Genomic DNA, 21,317 nt, shown 5'->3' on the forward strand with positions numbered 1-21,317 from the left:
CTCACTGTTACCAAAACGAGTCTTTCCAGCATGCTTATGTTCTCACTCACACGCACCCTAGGAAACTTCCCAGGAGGTCACCCATCCCAAAATTTCCTCAAGTTAAGCACGCTTAACTTTGGAGTTCTTATGTGATGAGCTACCGAAAAGAAATTGCACCTTCTTGATATGAGTAGTACATATCAAATCTTTTAAGCCCTCTTCAACTGTACAGACCATTACATGGAACAGTCTCGGAATCCCTCTCATTCCGGTGTGGGATCGAGTCATTCATGTTCCCTCCACCTAGAAGCCTGCCAGGAGCCGCTCATTGTCCGTGCAACCTCATGGCACCGGCGATCACCCCCCGCCCTCTTCGGCCCCGGGCCTCACATAGGTCTTACCCACTGCCTAACTGAACTCCTAGTTTAGACTGAAGACATCTGCTTCCAGCCAACACTTGTTTAACGTCTGTGTGTCAAAGACTACATACACAAGTTTTACGTCCTTGTGCAAGACGTAATTTGAGTAGTGGTGATTATGTGTGTGTGAGAACTGATCTCTGAAAACAACCCGAAAGGTGTTTTCACACACTGAGGGAAATAAGCTTCTACATTAAGCTGATATAACTCGAAGTGTTCCCTCGATTGGGCTGATTGCTTCCTGTAAGCTGATATACAATAAGCGTGCCTTTTCTTTTCTCTCTTGTTTTTCACCTCTCATTATTATCTTTGTTGATGGTCTTGGTCTGTGTTTATAGCAGTAATGCGATCGTACATCAAGACTCATCACATGTGATCGTTGCAGCTTGAATGTGTTCTTTGAAATTCGTGTCTCGACTTTCCGACAACCATTCTAGAACATTTTGTCTTAAAGCTTTGTTGCAACGTGCATTATTGTACTATTCATAGTACAGATGCTTTTGTACCTTTGTTCACAGCTGGATCCCATAGAATAAGCTTGTCAAATTTTGCAACTGATTGGTTCTAACTGATGTTCTGAACTGGTTCGTTGAACTGATCTTCAGCTGGACTGGTGAAATCAGTTGACTCGTCAGTTGAACTAATTTCACTGGGTATATTGAGATTGTGCAGTTATGCTGTTGAAACAGAATTTGATTGAATTCTGATTGTATCCAGTATTGATTGAGGGGTATATTGATATTGTACCTATCGAATATGTCATTTCAGATTTGATATTGACAGCTTCGAATTCGAGATTTCGACAGAGTCAGAAATCCGACAGAAAGAAAGGTATAAATCAATGTTAACCGGGAGATCGACTTGAGTCAGATTGGACTCGAGTTTCCCAAAAACCACATACTTTATTTATTGCATTGATGTTTGCAATTCCTGATATTGATATGCTTAGTCTATTGAGTTATAGCAAAGCGTGTACTTAGTCATAGGCGGAGATGCCTAGTCATTGGCGGATATGCCAAGTCTTTGGCGGATATGCCAAGACACTGGATGTTTGGTTTATATCGATGTTTGTTTAGGAGCAGATCGGCTTCTATCGCTGAGATTCGATATATGAGACAATGTCCAGAAACCGGGATCCCTAGATTAGAGATGAGTCAAGTCTGAGATGACGAGTCACGAGTTATTTACAGTTTTATATCATTCATGTTTTCGGATTCGATACATGTTATTGATAACTGTTATATGCTTTTATATATGTTTATATGATTGCATGTTTACATTGTTTATACTGGGATTATATTCTCACCGGAGTTATCCGGCTGTTGTCTTGTTTGTATGTGTGCAAGACAACAGGTGGGACATGATCAGGGTCAAGAAGAGAATGAGAGGACAAGTTAGCGTGGAGATCCGGACTTAGAAGTAGACCTGTTTCATTACTTGACGTGTAGTGAATGAACAGTAGTTTGTTATGATTTACTTTTGTACAGGACTTGTACTTAGATCTGGAGATTGATTTTGTAAATGAAATAAGATTTATTTCATATGTTGCGTACTCTTGTATTTTAAAAAAAATTTAGACCCTATTTATTGTAATTGATTTAATTATTCTCAAAAATGATTAAGCAATGAATTAGGTTCGGGTCCCCACAGCTTCAGTTACGTTCAGCTAAGTGCACACTTAGGTAAAATCATTAGCAACAAAATAACAAGTTTCGTTAACATCAAAATCAAGTAAGATTGCGAACATGAAATATTCCAACAGTATCAAAGTTGAAGTTAATCATCCCAAATATTTATCACGAATGACCTTGTTTTTCATAAAAAAAATTCATAGGCTAGTCCAAAAATTCTGAATTTTGAAATTATAGCTTAGAATAAGTGTAGAAAATGTCAAAAATGAAAATTCTGACCATCATCAGAAATAAAATAACATAGCTATTTTTAGTGTCTTTAATGTATATGCATTTGTCACACTCATTGACGTTGAATCCACTTTCAATAATGTATATATCAAATTTTCGTGTTATTGGTTTGATGCTTATTTTAATCCATACAGAGACTTAACCAATTTACAAAGTTTTTTTTATGTTCAAGTGCAGAAAATCCCTTAGGTTGTTTTGTGTGAATCTCATATTCTTAATCTTTATTTAGAAAAGGTACTTTTTCATCCATTTGTTGTACTTCAAGATTTCGAAAAACGGCAATCACAAGTATCATTCAAATAAAGGTGATTCTTATAACCGGAGAATAAAGGTCAATTTAATCAAACCCTTCTCGTTAACGATAACTTTTGAGTATCATTCGAGCTTTATACTTATCAATTGTTCAATCTGATTTCATTTTATTTTAAAAATCCATTTGTACCTAGTTGTTGGTTTCCAAGAAGAACACCAACTAATTTTCAGGCATGGTTTTGAAAAATGGATTAAATTTTAGAATTAATGGCCTTTTCCATTATGAAATTCACATCATCCTCAAAATTTTGAGGTTCACTTTTTAACATGAAAGTAATAAATCCGGACCAAATGATTTTTCAATTATAGATCTTTTACTATGTCTGGGTTCAACCTCATCTTCAACCTCTTGTTCTTGTTCCATTGTCTCATATGATCTTTTAGAAAAAAATTGTTCTTTTTTAGAATTTCATGAGTGTTCAAATAACGATTCATTTCTTGATTCCATTATCATATTCTTACGAGTATAATGTATTTGTGATTTATACACAAGAAAACAATAGGCATTACTGTTTTGTGCATGTCCAATGAAAATGCGATCGACAATTTCTGATTCTATTTTTACCTTCTTCGAAGCATGTACTATCACTTTAGTAAAACACCTCCACACTCACAAGTATTGGTAAGAATACGTTTTTCCTTTCGATAAATCATATGAAATTTTATCTTGTTTCTTCCGAGACACCTTATTTAAAAGATAATTTTTTGTTAAAATAGCTTTGCCCCACTTGTTATGTGGTAAACCATAGCTCAACAACAACACATTCATTATTTATTTCATATAATGATTCTTTCTATATGCAATGTTATTTTGCTAAGAAGAAAAAATGCAGTTCTTTTGTGTCTGATTCCATAGTGCGTACAAAACTAGTGATTCATATTCACTTCCACGATCACTTATTGCCACTTTTGTTTTCTTGTTCAGTTGATTTTCAACTTCAGTTTTTTAGAACACAAATTTATCTATGGCTCCATCTTTAATTTCGAGAAAATAAACATAACAAACTTTTGTGTTATCATCATCAAAAGTAATAAAATATTTATTTCCAACAAGTGTTTGAACTCCTTTTGTAATCACATACATATGAGAGAATTAAATCAAGAGGTTTATTATTTCTTTCAATAATTTGGAAAAATGACCTTGTTAGTTTTGTCTCAACGCAAGTCTTGCATTTGTGTATCTATGTGTGTGTTTTTAATCAATTTGGAATGTAAAAATACTTTTTTAAGTTAATTAATCTATGAATAGTATCATTATTAATATATCTTAGTCTACCATGTCGCAAAGTGGACGACTCAAACAAGTAGGCAGAAACATTAGTTTTATTAATATTAGGCACACTAACCATTACATTGAGCTTAAAAGCCCATCAATTGCATATACTTTCCCAAAAAATCTTCTGTTTAAGACAAAATAACTTTATCTTACTCAAAAACAATACTAAACTCATGCTTATTCAGAAGCGAATTGGAAACCAAATTCTTTCGAATTCTAGCATAACACATTGTTGAGATTGAGCTCTTTGCCAAAAGTAATCTTCAGGATCACCTTTCCCTAACCCTTGATTTCAAATGTAGCAGACCTTCCAATATAGAACTTTTCACCATTTGCGGATTCATCAAGACTTGCAAACATCTCCTTATCGGAGTACACGTGACGAGTGACACCAGTATCAATCCATAAATATATTGGGTTTGAACACATCATATTTACTTTAGAAGCAACGACACATATATTCATAATAAAAACCTATTGAGATATATCATCCATCGTATGTATCTCCATATTTTTTTTCATTTTCTTGCACTTTGAAGTCTTGTGACTCGTGCCGCCATAGTTGTAGCATTTCTCATATAATTTTCTCTTGAAACTATCTTTCTTAGGTCCCAACTTGGCACATCTATCAAACATTTTGGTGTTTTCTTGGCCTTCGAGCTCTAACATGCTTGACCTCATTGCCTTTAGCCACACATGAATTGAACAATCTTTTCTCAAAACCCTTGTTATTCTTCAATACAAAAGCTAACAACCAATTCCTCTACATTTATCTCATTTCCTTTGTGTATCAGATATTTCTTAAAATATTTTCAAGCCAAAGGCAGTTCCTCAATAATAGCTGCAACTTGGAAAGATTTACTCAACACCATGGCTTTAGCATGAATCTCGTACAAGATGGCTTGGAACTCTTGAAGTTGACTAATCACTGTCTTGGAGTCCATCATTTTATAATCCAATAATCGGCCAACCATGAAGTTATTGGCTTTGGAATCCTTAGACTTATATTTACGACCTAGAGACTTCCACAATTCTCAAGCCGTTTTCTTTTCACTGTATACATTATACAATTAATCATCCAGACTATTCATTATATAATTTCTATGTAAGAAATCCAAATTGTTCCATGCATCAACAATACTAGTGGCATGTATATCTTCCTTGCCCGTAGCTGGTTTGGGAGCATCCTCAATCAAAAATCTTTCCAAATTCAAAGTCATAGTATAAAAGAACATCTTTTGCCGCCAACTCTTAAAATTCAAATCGTTGAATTTCTTCGGTTTATTAGCATGGTTAACATGAAACTTAGTAGTAGAAACAGACACATGTGGTGCGATACCTTAGCAACATGTTCAATCACCTTTTGTACTAACACATTTGAATCAGTGGTCATATCTGAAATACAAAACAAAAGTTAATATATATTCTCAAAATTAATATTTTAAATATTGTTAGCCGACATACAAGCAAGAATAAATCTATTAGAGATAAACATAAATTGAAATAGATGAAAATATAAATAAAATATATATAAGTAGAAATATTAATCAGGGGAATGAAAAATATGGTAGGATGCAACGTGTTGAACTCTTGCTAGTTGAAACAACTTTGTCACGAAGAGGACAAAATCAGAAAGTAGAAGACTCAGGCTTATGAAGAACATAATTTTTTTAAAACAGATTTGCCCTCTCATCAATTTTGATTTGAGGATCTTATAAGCGTTTGTCTTCGCGATACAATGAAAATATTAGTAGCAAATAAGCACAAAAAGATACTTCTACAAACAGAAAATATACCTGATCGTAGTCATCCCTAGAACATAAAAAAAAAAAAAAAAAGCAACTAAAGCACAAGAATAAAAGCTTTTAGATTATATAAGGACTAATGTATTTTAGTTGAGAAAATATAACGAATATAAATAATTTTAGATCATTCAAGTCTCATATGTTTCATACAATTTACACCGTTTCAACACAAATAAATGAATTTGGTTTAATTCATGAAGTATGTTAAAAATATTGACCTCATTTTGGATGTAAAAATGATAATTAAAACAAATATATGAGAAAAATCTTTATTTTTAGAAAATATTATATTGAAATAATTATTTGAAAATTTTAAAAATATATTATTGGGAAAATTGGAAATTACTCCCCATCATCAAACATGACTTTATCCTCACTCCTTCAAATTTTTGTTTGAGCTCTCCAATTTTTCAAAATTCTAAAAAATATCCTCAAGCTTCATAATTATAGAACGTGACATTGTTTTACCTATCGAGCCTGTTTTTAAAGTCATATAGCCTAAAGAAATGTTGTTACGCAAGATTTCCAACCTACATACCATGTTTAGATTATCGATTTTTTTAATAAATGGCATATCATGTTTCAATATAATAAATTGAACAATTTACCTATTTGGCCAAAGTGTCGTCGGGTTGTACCCGTCGGGTTTTACAGACTGCTACTCACAGCCTAACCACACAGTCGCAACAGATGGTTCTTGATGTATATTCCTTCAACAATACCTAGCACAATCGTGTTCGTTTCCTACCTTAGGATGTATAGTAAAGTGGTTTAATTTGAAAATAATACATAAGAGAGGAAACAAGCTTTGGTCTTTTTATTCAAAGATACAAACTATTATTATATAGTAACCTCCCGTAGAAAATATGATGAACTTGTTTAGCTACTATAAGTAGCTGAGAATACAACATACATAAATTAGAAAGAGAAAATATTACAATTTATTTTGAAGAAAATGAAGAGGTTGGATGATGTCTTCATCTTTCTTCTGCCTCGGTATTTATAGAAGTCTTAATAGATTTGAAATCCGGACTTCATGTCTTGTGAATTATTTTGTCTTTTGTGGCCGACAACATTTTTTGAGTGGTGGTCCCTTCAACCACTAGTTGGTTGCTTTTCTTTATGGGTGGGTGAGTGGTCCCTTTTTCCACTAGTTAGTGGAATCATCTTTTAGTGGTGGTCCATCCTCCACTAATGGAGTGGTTGGATCACATACCTACTTTTCTTTGTCGGAGAATATTTTGCTTTTGTATTGTCCCTGAGGAAATTGTTTTTTGTGTGGTCCTTCATCAATTGGTCTTGTTTCTTCAATATGTTTTCCGTCCGATCAAGGTCGATATGCTTTACCAAATTCTGGCTCTTTTTTATTGAAGCATTCTAGGCGGATGCTTTATGGCCATCTTCTCACATGAGCCATGTTGCAAAATTTTCAACAAGTTTTTTTGGTCCCCGGTAACTTGCTATTCAACAGAAGATTTTTTTTCTTTTCAAATAGGTATTCTGCAAAATTTGTTGTTTTTCATGTCATTGTTTTTAACTTGAATTATCCATTTACAGAATTATGATAAAACTTAAATGGAAACTTGAATTTGTCCATCTCGGTTAGACAAACCCATATATCACATGTTCTTCTAGTAGAGATGTCATCTCCAGTTATCAAAACAACAATGGATGTTTCTTCTACTGGTGGATCCTTGATAAACTTTTGACATTCATATCTGGCTTCTTAGCTTGATAAAATGAAAGGCTTCGTGTGAGCATTTTTCGGTTGGTTCATGTGTTGTACTGAAAAATATAGCTCCAAAATATCTCATCTAGACAAATAGCCGTTGTTTGCCCATGTTTCATGAACCGCTTCCTGGATCCACTTAGGTAATCCTGAAAATTTCTGGGAAGCTGGGTGATATTGTATAAACTGAGGTAAGGGCCCCGAATTCCTACCACGTCTAGACCTCCTTTGGATATGAATTTGGTTTCATCCATATCCTGAGATATTTTCCTGATACATCAACCCGGATTGTGGCTTGGTTAATGCATATTCTTGTTTTCAATTTCTCTCAATTTTGTTGATACACCTTAAATGGAGAAACTGTGGTTTCATTAGTACCAACCTTAGATTTACCCTTACATGTATTTTGGTCTAATGTTGATTTTTCCCTCTTCAATCTCCGAGGTGAAGGGTTGACTTGAAGACTCGAGATAAGATTCCGAATTTTCAATTTTTGTTTCAGCTGACTCATCTGGAGATGATCCTAAATTAACACTTGTGTAAAACCAGTGGCTTCTCAATACCTTGGAGGATAGGCCTTTGCATTACAAGCCATAGCTGGGTATAAGCCTGTGACATCCTGTAATTCGATCAGAGACAATTCTCTTATCAACTTGTTGTAGTCTACCCACAACTTCTGCATTTATGGTAAGCTTGTTGAACTCGTTTTGAAGCATTTCAAGGTGTTCTCAAATGCTTTCACATTTTTATGATGGCATCGATATCACAACTCTCCATCTCTTGTTAAAAAATCTACAAGAATATTTTCATGAGATTTAATAATCACAATATCAAAAATATAGTTTTAACATAAAGATTGCCATCTTAACAATCTAGCTTTCTCGGGTTTAGATTCTATTCTATTTTTCAAGAAAGCTTTTACCTGTATGTTATCAACTTTTAAAGTAAATTTTTTTTCCAATAAAAATAATGACCATTTTTCAAAATCCTTTTTTACTGCATAAAATCCATTTTCGTTGATATGTCATTTTATGGCTTCTGCTTCTGAGAATAGCCCACAACAATACCTGCATGGTTGTTTTCCATCTGGTGTGAGCTTTGTTAGAACCGCTGCCCACCAATGATCACTACCATGTGTGTATAGTACCATATTTTCTTCATCTTGAGGAATAACCATTTTTGGAAGATTTTCAAAACTCCTTTAGTTGGCTAAGTCCCTTCATGTGTTCTAATGTCCATAAAAATTTTGCATCTTTCTTCAGCAATGGACTAAACACTTTTTTGTGTTTTCCTAGGTTCTTAATGACATCCTAACAAAATTAACAACTCCTGAAAAACTTTGAAGTTATTTTTTTCCTTTAGTATATATGTTTGGAAAATTTTGCATTTTTTCTACTATCTGTTCATGCAAAATTATTCCAGAATCCTCGACTTCTATTCCGAGAAATTCAATCTTTCTTGTAGCAACCACTACTTTCTTTTCAGATAAAACCAATCCTTCTTTTTGTCAAATTTTAAAGAAAATCTATAAATGTTTACTATGTTCTTCCATATTTTTAAACGCTATTAGAACATATCAATATAGACAAACATAAATTTGAAATAATCTTTAAATAGATTATCCATTTTTATTTGAAATATTTGGGGTGCATTTGACAATCTCATTGGTAAGACTTTCCAAATATAAGTGGTTTGGAGAAAGCTGTGAATTTCTTACTTTTTTCCTGCGTCTGGATATGATAGAATCTATATTCCAATCAAACTTAGAGAATATTTTTTCGTTGCATGTGCAACTAACTAAATGTTCTCTACTATGCATAAAATACTCATCAAATTTCAAGATCTTATTACTTTCTTGATAATTAATAAATAACTTTGGTTTGTTTATTTTGATTTCACCATGATTTCTTACCAGAGAACCTAGACTGTTGTATATTTCTGCTTTGATTAGTCCAAGGTCTAGATATTCCTTGATAATAATCTGCACATCATTTAGAACAATTATGTTCATTAGGATAGGCTTATCGGACAAATTCATACTCTTTGCCTTCTTTGATTTTAAGACTGGCTTTGAGTTGATTTTTATCATACAATGCCAATGGATCTTCATTGTAATTTTTTTTAATCATTTTCTTGACATATTCTAGGGATACCTTTGATTCAAACTCTACCTCATTCTAGTATAGAGCTATCTTGAAGAATTATATTTCTTCAGGTTGGATGTGTTTATCTGCTCTTAATTGGAGCATTGTTTCTGCAAACCTTCTAGAATCCTTCATTTTTGGGTTCAGAAGTTTTCCTTCATCACCACGCTTGCTGCGAAACTGTAGTGACATTTTTCTGTAAAACGCCTCTCTTAGTCCCTGGACTATGACTTTGTGATCACATGATGTTGTGAAGACTAATCTTCTAGTCTCATTTTTTTGTGTATATGAATTAAACATTTGTAGGAAATTGTTTCCTAACAGAATTTCAGCTCCTATATCTTGAAAGTAAATCGGTGGTGTTTTTACCTCATCTTCAATTAATATATCTGTCATCTTAATTCCTTTACATAAGATTAAGATTCGTTTAGAGAAATCTCGTCCAGCAATCTGAGGTAATTCTTCTTCCAATTCTTTTGGAAAAACTTTTCTTTTTCCAGATCCTGAATTAATATAACCAGAAAAATATTCTGTCATATATTGTTCATATAACATCTCATTGGGATATAAATCGAGAATGAACTTGTTGTTATTGGATATTCCACATTCTATCATCTGTCATGAACTCCATTCCATTTTCTAGACGTTTCCAAGTTTTATGTTCATCGAGAAACTCTAGCCCAATAACCAATTGATTTGGTTATTTTCCTGGAATTCCTTTTATGTGAACTTCCAATTCTTCGATATTAATTATTCCTTGGTAGGTTTCTATCATAAGTTGTTCTAGATAGTATATGGTATTACACGGAAGCTGATTCATTTGTTTTGTAATATCAAATACTATTTCGATTTCTTTCCATTCTTATGGACATCTAAACTTTCCTATTATCGAAAAGCTTGTTAGTAGCTGTTGGGTTTCTTGGACATGTATTTTTCCCCACATATGGCTTGTAAGTCTATCTCTTTAAAAAGATAGTATTATTGGTTCTAATTTGAGATTTTGATTCCTTTGTAGAATCGGCTTGTCTTGGATCTAGATATCTGTTTTCTGCAGTAATAGAAACTTAATTCTTTCTGGATAAATCACATGAGCGGTTTTCCCAAATATCTCGGGTATTTCAATGAACTCATTTTTAATAAACAATTCTGAATGATGTGTATTAAATGATAGAACATATGAAATTTTATAGATAATAGAATATGGTATATTAACTTTTTTTATCATCATTTTTTTTTTGAAGTTCTGATGCAATGTCATAGCTCGGCTGAAGTCTCGATCTGCCAGGTTGTAGGAAATTCTTGGGTTAATTACTCCTACAATTTTCCCTGCACAGAGATTTCGTCAGATTGTTCCAGTATTGAATCCTGAAAGTTGCTCATTCATTTATTGCATATAACGATACCGATGGGTGAATCTATTCATTCTTTAAAAGTAGCTTTTATCATAATCTGGATTGCTTTGATATGAATCCAAGACATGGTTTGTGCTACTTCTATCTTGAGTTTTTTAATTCCTCCTTTATTTTTCCAGAAGAAATTAATTGCATCTCCATTCTATTTCACATAAGTTTCATAGGGATTGTCATTTCCCTTCTTGAAACTTTATCGACTAAATGATGTTTTCTGTTTCTTAGGCCAATATTTCATAATAATTTTTATATATGTACTGCAAAAAATATTTGATATCTTTGTAGGCTAGGATTTTCGTTCATGATCTTTTGGGACATGTTATAAGATATTATTGTCTGACTAAAGAAACTAGGAACAAATTTTCACGTGTTTCGTGTCGAAACTCCGTGTCTTTAGTAATATTTTGATTTTATTCCATCAAATTCTTCATAACTTAAGACTTCTTCTTCTTCTTCTTCTTATATATTTTGTCTGAGGCAATGTTCTCAAACTGGTATACTTGAAAAAGATCTAGGTAATAAACAGTTTGTTGAATATTCGAGGTCGGATCAAAGCATTTTATTCCCCTTTTATCATTTTACGGAGTGTTGGTCGAAATATGATCTCTTGCTCCACATGTCCACCAATTAAAATCTTTAAAACTTTCATTAACTCGTGTATGAGCTATTTTGAAAGTTTTCTTTGTAGGTATTCTTCTCGTGCTTCGAGATGTTCTCGATTCTTGGGATGATATCCTACTTCTTGATGGTCAACTTCTTTGCCCATATTGGTAAGATCTGGCATTTTTTCTGGACTATAATGTTCTTGGTTTCCAATAACTTCTTTCACTTCTGGCTTAAGAACGAGATCTAATGCTCTTTCTTTTCTGCTTTTGTGGTTTACTTCCAATAACTGTTGGAAGATCATTTTCTTTACAAAATAAAATAGTATGTTTGTTAATATCTTTTAGCCGTTTTTAATTCTTTTGTAATGATGTCATATGAAACCATTCTGTAAATTTTCATTTGAGAAAAGGGGCTCTTCGTGCCAAAGTATCTGCATTGCTCGGGACATATTCCCTAATTAGCATTTCTCTCCAGGAACTTGGCATTTTGGTAAAGAAACGTTGCATTGCTATATTTTCTTCGACCCTTGAATTTCATCTATATTTAGTGAATAATATAAAATATTCATCCACAAAACAAATTTCATGTAATTCAAGATTATACGTAGCTTGAGTATATTTATTTTTCTTCTATGTGTCTTGACTGTTAAAATAGTCTACTCCTATAAATTGTGCTTCAAATAGTGTAGCAGTTCTTTCGGCTATCTCACTGAGAGATTCTCCAGCTAGGATTGACCATTTGATTTCTACCGAAGTCCCAAGCAATTTTAACTAATCCCTTAAGACTCATTTCTAAAAGTTTAATGAATCATTCTATGTTGAAATCAAGTGTTCCTGCTGTTATTCTCATAGACGATGTCCAACTCATCTGTGAGATCTTCTATGTTCTTGAAGTCCAGTACATCAAGGTTAAGCATACCCCATAAGGATGTATATGTTCCAAAACAGATTTCCCGTCGAGTGTTTGCTGTAAGGGAATTTAACTTCTCATTGACCATGTTCCTGTTGTGTGTTATTCTCCACTAGTATGAAAATCTGTTTGGGGTCCTCTTATATTTGTATTATGAGATCCTACACTTTCTTTTGGTGGTTCATGAGAAGATGACCAAGTTATCGCTGTTGTTTCATCTCCAGTTGTGTTCATCTTTAGATCTACGACCTTGAGATTCACAAAAGATTCTGCAAGGTCTTGGAGATCATCGAGACCAATCCTTTTTAAAGTTGTTGTAAAATCCAGGATTTTAGATTTTATCATGATAATATTTTGTACCAAGATTTCCAAGATTTTCGAAATGGAATGGATAATTTTATCTTGAGCATTATTTGGAACTCAAGAATTTAAATAATATCGTGTATATTTCGGAATTTGAGATAAGCAGAATTATACCGGATATAGATCTAAGATTTGATATACCTGGATAAAGATTTAATTAGGAAGATAATTCAATCTTGGATTACAAATCTTGAAGTAGATATCATAGGATTTTCGAAAATATTGAAGGATTTAGCGAGGATTTTCGAAATTGATGAGATATAGGGAAAAGTCTGCACGATAAAATACAGGCTTGGGAAAAATTTAAAAGTTTAACTACCAGAATTTTAAGAAAAATATCAAACTCTTATTTTTGGAAAAGTACCACTAAGTTTCGAATTTAGGTAGGTAAATTTTCGGGATTTAAGAAAAATAATTTTATTGAGAAATAAAAAGTCTACCGAATATTGGAAATTAGACACAAAAGTCGAAATTTTTGCAGGCTGGACAAGGCATAATTTCGAAATCATCCAAGGGGAGATATCTAAATTTCGAAATTTATTATCCAGGATCAAGGATAAAGATTTAGATTAGATCACGATTCTAAATGAAGATTTGTTTCAAGTTTAAACGCGCGGATGACACCATCGAGATAGCAGCCAACCCCTGTAAATAGGAGGGCCTATAACTCGAAAATTCAGACCTCAAACTCCTCCAAATTTTGAGTTTTGCTCTCCCTAGTTCCCCTAGGTATTTTCGAGTTTTGCTCAGCCAAGTAGAGAAGCGCTGCCGTCCAGTCGCCGAAGAGGAAATTTTCGAAATTTCCTGTGCAAGCAACCCTAGCTTTTCACGTTTTTCAGCAAGAATTTAAGGTAAGTGGGCTTGTTTTAAATGTGTAATTTCGTTGTATGCATTTTCGTTTTTTGAAATTTCGGTCGAGTACAATTCTTCTTCTACCCCCCCCTTCTGGTTATGATTGCTGCATGGGTTTTATGTTGACACTATGAGGATTCAACTTGATATGGGAGGGAATCCCAACTATGATATGACCCTCATACGGTGGGGATATAACCGATTCGGCCTCGCCCCCTTAGAGGAATAAAAATTAGGGACTGAATTCAGTAAACCATTGAAAGTAGAGGAATCTCAGTGTCAGGTCAATGATACGAATGTGGTATGAGTCAAAATATGCATGGTGTGTGTGTGTGTATTTCGAAATTGTATATGCATGTTGTTGTGTACTCGAACGGCCCCCACTTGCTGAGTATTTACCAAAATACTCACTCCTTACTCCCCTCCCCAGATAAATCCGAAGAGCAGGTTGAGGAAGAAGAGTCAGAACAATTCTGGGGCTGGTGATAAATTTCGAGAATTGTAGTATTCGGTATTCGGATTTAGAATTTTCGTATTTTTTTTATTTTTAAGACGTTTCCGCAATTGTTTATTATTTTGGTTGTAAAGACATCATTTTTTTTATTTATGAAATAAACTGGTTTCGGTCTGTGCTACGAGGCTGGTTGTTTTTCGATTGTGTGATTGATGAACAATGTCGATGTCGACTAACCCCGGTCTCGGGGCGTGACATTTAAGTGGTATCAGAGCCGCCAGGTTCATAATCCGGGTGGGAAAAGATTTTTTTCGAAAAATACAAAAAAAAAGAGTGAAAAATTTTCGGATGAATTTTAACTCGAGGCCGACACTACCCCCTTCGAAACAGCCCAACGAACGAGACTCATCATGCTAAAGTTGTGAGGTAGGGGTCCAAATCGCGAAAATCCTTTGTTTAGGCCTCCGAAACGTCGTTTTTGCCGTTTTAGGAAAGTTTTGTAACCCTTATAAATTTTCATAGGAAACTCCGAATTTGATTCCGTCAACTGTTCTGGAATCCTCTCGACATATGCTTCGAATCCATGTGTCTATCTCAAAACTTTCCATTTTTGGAAATTTCCGAAAATTTTGATTATTTTCGTATATTTGACTCTATATAACCTTGAAATTTTTATTCTGTCCTATTTGTGATATTCTGAGCATTTCCTTTTTATTTTTTCAGGAAATGGCTCGTTTTCGTGTCACTGCTCGTAAGAAAGTAACCCCGATTACCCATAGGGAGACTATTCAGTTGAATTACCACCAGCATCGCACGCGCGCTCAGGCTGCTATACGTTTAAAGGAATTGGCTATAGGATACCAGGATAGGACTATCAGGAGGCTGAGAGCTAGTAATCTTGAGAGGAGACAACAAGTGGAAAATCTGACTACCAAACTGGAGGCAGCAGAGAAAAGAATTGACGAGGTCTTCCAAATGTTCGAGCTCGTTAAAGAACATAACTGCGAACTGCGAGAGTCATTACAAATAACGATGAGTCAAGCCAAGCAAGCTAAGGAGGAAGTGGATAGATGCACCATAGAACTGTCTGAAGCCCGTCAAGCCCGGCTGAGGGATAAGAAAAAAATTGAAGAATCCTGGAATGTGATCATGCAATTATCTGAGAATAACCAAAGGCTATCCAAGGAGGTAGACGAAAGGAAAGCAAAGGAGAAGGAGCTCATCCAGAAGAATGAAGAAAACTGCGCACACACAAGAAATGAATTGAATGACGCTATAGGAAAGATTCTGACCCACATGGAAGAGATTGCTGAATTGGAATCGGAAAATCAGAGTCTTCAGATGCAGCTTGCAGAGTTCTTAGACCCAGAGGTGCCTGAGGATCCCGAGGAGGAAGAAGCCCTACCTGACGTGGCCGAGGGGAATGGAGAGATAGCGGATTAGAGCATTTTAGTGAACCATTCTTAGCAGTTTATTCCCATTGTTGCTACGTTTTCTTTTCTTCAATACATTTATTTAGATTGGTCATATTCATTTATTTTTCCTGTTTGAGAAATCAATAAAATATTTTATTTGTTCCATTGATTTCAATTTACTTCTGCGCAATCTATTGCATGAAACCTACTCGTACCAATTCTTAGAACTTGCGATTGTAAGAAATGGCCGGCAGACCCCCAAGGCAAAACCGCAACCCGCATTACGCTAATGCCGATTGCGAAGAGAGACAGGAGAATCGACAGGAGAATGGACCACCGCCTGCAGTTAATCTAAGCCGAGCTGATCTTATGGTCATAGCCACCATAGTGGCGACAACACTGCAAGGGTTGGGAAACCCAAATGCCAATCAACCACCTCCACCACCACCACCGAATGGAGTCAAATTTCATTACGAGTCCCTTCGTAAGAACAGGTGTCCGATATTCAGAGGGGACGCCGATCCTGAAGTTGGCCAGAGTTGGCTAAAGAGTGTCGAGACTCAGTTGAGGCTATTGGAAGTTCCCGAGGCACTCAAAGTGGATGTGATCGTGCCTTTTCTGGAAGACAAAGCAGCTAAGTGGTGGGAAGCAGTCTCGCCAGCCATGACCGCTACAGGACCAGTCACATGGCGAAACTTCCGAGAAATATTTATGAAACAGTACTATCCGCCGGAAGTCAGATTGCAGAAGTTGAGTGAATTTGAAAATCTCACTCAAGCCCCAGACATGTCAGTTGTGGAATACACCTCCCAGTTTAATGCACTTGAGTCTTATGCTCCGGCCATCATGGCGGACGAAGTTTTGAAGCTGCACCGCTTCAAGAGAGGATTAAACAGTAGAATCCAGTCAGCCTTAGCAGTTTATCAGCCCGCCAATTTTGCAGATCTTATGGGCGCAGCTATCCGAGCTGAAATCGACATCCGCCGCAGGGAGGGAGAGAATAAGAACAAGCGACCTCATGCCGGTCAGTCTTCTCAGGGCGGTCAGAAGTTCAGAAAGCCAAACCAATCAGGCGGACTTCCTCAGAGCAAACCTCAGCGGCCAACCATCAAGGACCCAAGCCATGCCCGAAGTGCGGTTTCAGACACCCCGGGGAATGTCGAAGAGCTAGTGGTGCGTGCTTCGGATGTAGGAAAGCAGGGCACATGATCGCAGATTGTCCTACGGCCGCCAACCAAGCAGCTGGGCCCAACAAGGGAACTGGGCAGATTGTGGGAGCTAACCCCAACAAACCAAAGGAAAATAAGCCTAATGCCAGGGTGTTCGCTATGAACCAAGAAGAGGCGGACGACGCCAATGAAGTCGTATCAGGTACCGTCTTACTTCAAAAAGTAACTGTTTATGTATTGTTTGACTGTGGTGCTACACACTCTTTTGTGTCTAAGAGGTTTGCTAAGAAATTAGGACTTAAGCCCGAATCTCTAACTGAACCTTTTCGGATAGCCACACCTACGAGTAAGACCATAGAAACCCATGAAATTCACAAGGATTGTAAGATCGGTATCGCTAATCAGACTTTCAGTGCCGACTTGATACAATTGGTTTTGGTCGATTTCGACATCATTCTAGGGATGGACTGGTTAGCCAAAACCATGCAATAGTGGACTGTAAAGGGAAAAAAGTTAAGCTCCGAACCCCAAATCAGAAAGAGATCGTGTATCATGGTAAATCCAAGAAGCGAAAATCACTCCTTTCCGCTTCCCAGGCATGGAAGTCCATGAAATCCGGATAAGACATCTACCTAGCAATGATCAACGAAGTGCAAGAAGAAGTCGAAATGAGGATAGAAGACATCCCAATAGTATGTGAGTTCCCGGATGTTTTCCCAGAAGAACTCCCAGGGACAGTTCTGGACCGCGAAGTTGAGTTCGAAATTAATCTGGTTCCTGGTGCAGCACCAATCTCTAAAGCACCTTACAGGATGGCGCCAGCTGAACTCAAGGAGCTAAAAGAGCAACTCCAAGAATTGCTGGACAAAAAGCAAATTCGACCTAGTGTGTCCCCACGGGGAGCACCAGTACTCTTTGTGAAGAAGAAAGATGGGAGTATGAGATTGTGCATCGACTATAGGGAACTGAACAAGATCACTATCAAGAACAAGTACCCTCTTCCGAGGATAGACGATCTATTTGACCAGCTCAAGGGAGCCGCAGTCTTTTCTAAATTGGATCTGAGGACTGGATACCACCAACTGAAGGTCAGGGCTGAAGATATCTCCAAAACAGCTTTTCGGACAAGATATGGGCATTATGAGTTCACAGTGATGCCTTTTGGGTTGACCAATGCGCCTGCAGCCTTTATGGACCTAATGAACAGAGTGTTCAAACCATTTCTGGACCGATTCGTAGTGGTATTTATTGATGACATCCTCATTTATTCTCCCAACGAGGAAGAACATGAAGAGCACCTCCGCCTTGCACTACAGACACTGAGGGAGAAAGAGCTATATGCTAAGTTTAAGAAATGTGAGTTCTGGCTTAAGAGTGTATCCTTTTTAGGACATGTGATCTCGGAAGCAGGAGTATCAGTGGATCCCAAGAAAGTTGAGGCAATTACAGAGTGGCCAAAACCTAAGAACGCCACAGACATCAGGAGCTTTCTTGGACTGGCAGGTTATTACAGGAAGTTCGTCGAAGGTTTTTATTCCATAGCTATACCACTGACTAAGCTCACTCAGAAGAATTCCAAGTTCATCTGGGACGAAGGTTGCGAGAAAAGTTTTCAGACATTGAAAGAAAAACTCGCATCCACGCCAGTGCTAATCTTACCTATTGAAGATAAGGAATTCACCATCTACAGTGACGCATCTAAGGAAGGTCTGGGATGCGTACTCATGCAAGAGGGAAGAGTGATCGCCTATGCGTCAAGGCAGTTGAAACCGCACGAAAAGAACTACCCTACGCATGATCTTGAGTTAGCAGCAGTTGTCTTTGCCTTAAAAATTTGGAGGCACTACCTCTATGGCGCCAAGTGTGAAATTTTCACAGATCACCAAAGCCTCAAGTACTTGTTTACCCAAAAAGAACTAAACATGAGGCAAAGGCGATGGATCGAACTACTGAAGGATTACGACTTGACTATAAGTTACCATCCAGGTAAAGCGAACAAAGTGGCCGATGCTCTGAGTCGGAAAAACAGAGGCAAGATCACTCTAGCTTCCCTCTCGGCCCAGCCATATCTGCAAGAAATCGTCAAGTTAAATCAGGACTGAGACCCCGAGCTAAAGAAACTTAAGGAACAAGTCGAAAACGGGAAGTCTCAAGATCTACAAATTGATGACAAGGGAGTCATATGGATGAAAGGACGACTGTGGGTACCAGACAGCGATAACCTCCGCCAAAAAATATTATCAGAAGCACACAAGTCCAAATTTTCAGCCCATCCAGGGAGTACAAAAATGTACAGAGACCTTAAGAGGAATTTTTGGTTGAACGGAATGAAAAGAGATGTGGCAGTATTCGTCTCTAAGTGTCAGGTTTGTCAACAGGTCAAAGCAGAGCACCAGCGACCCGGAGGATTGTTGCAACCGTTGGAGATACCTGAGTGGAAGTGGGACCATATCTCCATGGACTTTGTGGTAGGATTACCAAAGTCAAGGCATGGTCAGGACGAAATATGGGTAATTGTAGATAGACTTACAAAATCTGAACACTTCCTACCCGTCCGTATGAACTACAATCTGGACAAATTAGCTACACTGTACATGGACAATATTGTAAGACTTCAAGGAGTACCAGTGAGCATCCTGTCTGACAGAGACCCAAGGTTCGTCTCGCGCTTTTGGAAGAGCTTTCAAGAGGCCATGGGAACGAAAGTAACCCTAAGTACGGCCTATCATCCTCAAACCGATGGACAAACGGAGAGAACCATCCAAATCTTGGAAGATATGCTGCGAGCATGCACTCTTGAATTCAGTAGCAATTGGAGCACTCATCTACCTTTAATTGAGGTTGCTTACAACAACAGCTATCACAGCAGCATCGGAATGGCCTCATACGAAGCTCTTTATGGAAGGAAATATCGATCACCACTTTATTGGGATGAAGTGGGAGAAAAAGCAGTAGTAGGACCCGAGCTCGTACAGATAACAGTAGACAGGGTTACAGTTGTCCGAGAAAAACTCAAGGCAGCTCAAGACCGACAAAAGAGTTGGGCAGATCTGAAAAGAAGGCCAGTGGAATTCAACGTTGGCGATAAGGCCTACGTAAAAGTCTCGCCTATGAAAGGAGTTGTCCGATTCAGCAAAGCTGGGAAGCTGAACCCCCGTTATGTAGGACCCTTCGAAATTCTGGAAAAGGTGGGTACACTGGCATACAGATTGGCACTGCCGCCAAACATGTCAAGAATCCATAATGTTTTCCACGTGTCCCAACTACGGAAATACATCTCGGATCCAAGCCACATGTTGTAAGTAGAACCGCTCATGATCGAAAGTAACTTGGGAGAAGAGCTGAAGTACGAAGAAATTTCCATCAGGATCGTGGACATTAAAGACCAAGTACTAAGGCGACGAATCATTCCCTACGTCAAGGTGCAATAGTCTAACCACACTGAAAGAGAAGCCACATGGGAGCTAGAAGAAAGGATGAGGAACCAATACCCTTACCTCTTAATAGAACTAGTCAACCCAAGTTTCGAGGATGAAACTTCCCATAAGGAGGGAGGGATGTAAAATCCAGGATTTTAGATTTTATCATGATAATATTTTGTACCAAGATTTGCAATATTTTCGAAATGGAATGGATAATTTTGTCTTGAGCATTATTTGGAACTCAAGAATTTAAATAATATCGTGTATATTTCGAAATTTGAGATATGCAGAATTATACCGGATATAGATCTAAGATTGATATACCTGGATAAAGATTTAAGCAGGAAGATAATTTAATCTTGGATTACAAATCTTGAAGTAGATATCATAGGATTTTCGAAAATATTGAAGGATTTAGGGATGATTTTTGAAATTGATGAGATATAGGGAAAAGTCTGCACGATAAAATACAGGCTTGGGAAAAATTTAAAAGTTTAACTACCAGAATTTTAAGAAAAATATCAAACTCTTATTTTTGGAAAAGTACCACTAAGTTTCGAATTTAGGTAGGTAATTTTCGGGATTTAAGAAAAATAATTTTATTGGGAAATAAAAATCTACCGAATATTGGAAATTAGACACAAAAGTTGAAATTTTTGCAGGCTGGACAAGGCAAAATTTCGAAATCATCCAAGGGGAGATATCTAAATTTCGAAATTTATTATCCAGGATCAAGGATAAAGATTTAGATTAGATCACGATTCTAGATGAAGATTTGATTAAAGTTTAAACGCGCGGATGACACCATCGAGATAGCAGCCAACCCCTATAAATAGGAGGGCCTATAACTCGAAAATTCACACCTCAAACTCCTCCAAATTTCGAGTTTTGCTCTCCCTAGTTCCCCTAGGTATTTTCGAGTTTTGCTCAGGCGAGTAGCGAAGCGCTGCCGTCCAGTCGCCGAAGAGGAAATTTTCGAAATTTCCTGTGCCAGCAACCCTAGCTTTCCACGTTTTTCAGCAAGAATTTAAGGTAAGTGAGCTTGTTTTAAATGTGTAATTTCGGTGTATGCATTTTCGTTTTTTGAAATTTCGGTCGAGTACAATTCTTCTTCTACCCCCCCTTCTGG

This window comes from Primulina tabacum, chromosome 6 (genome assembly GCF_025594145.1).
Source record: "Primulina tabacum isolate GXHZ01 chromosome 6, ASM2559414v2, whole genome shotgun sequence".
NCBI lineage: Eukaryota > Viridiplantae > Streptophyta > Magnoliopsida > Lamiales > Gesneriaceae > Primulina > Primulina tabacum.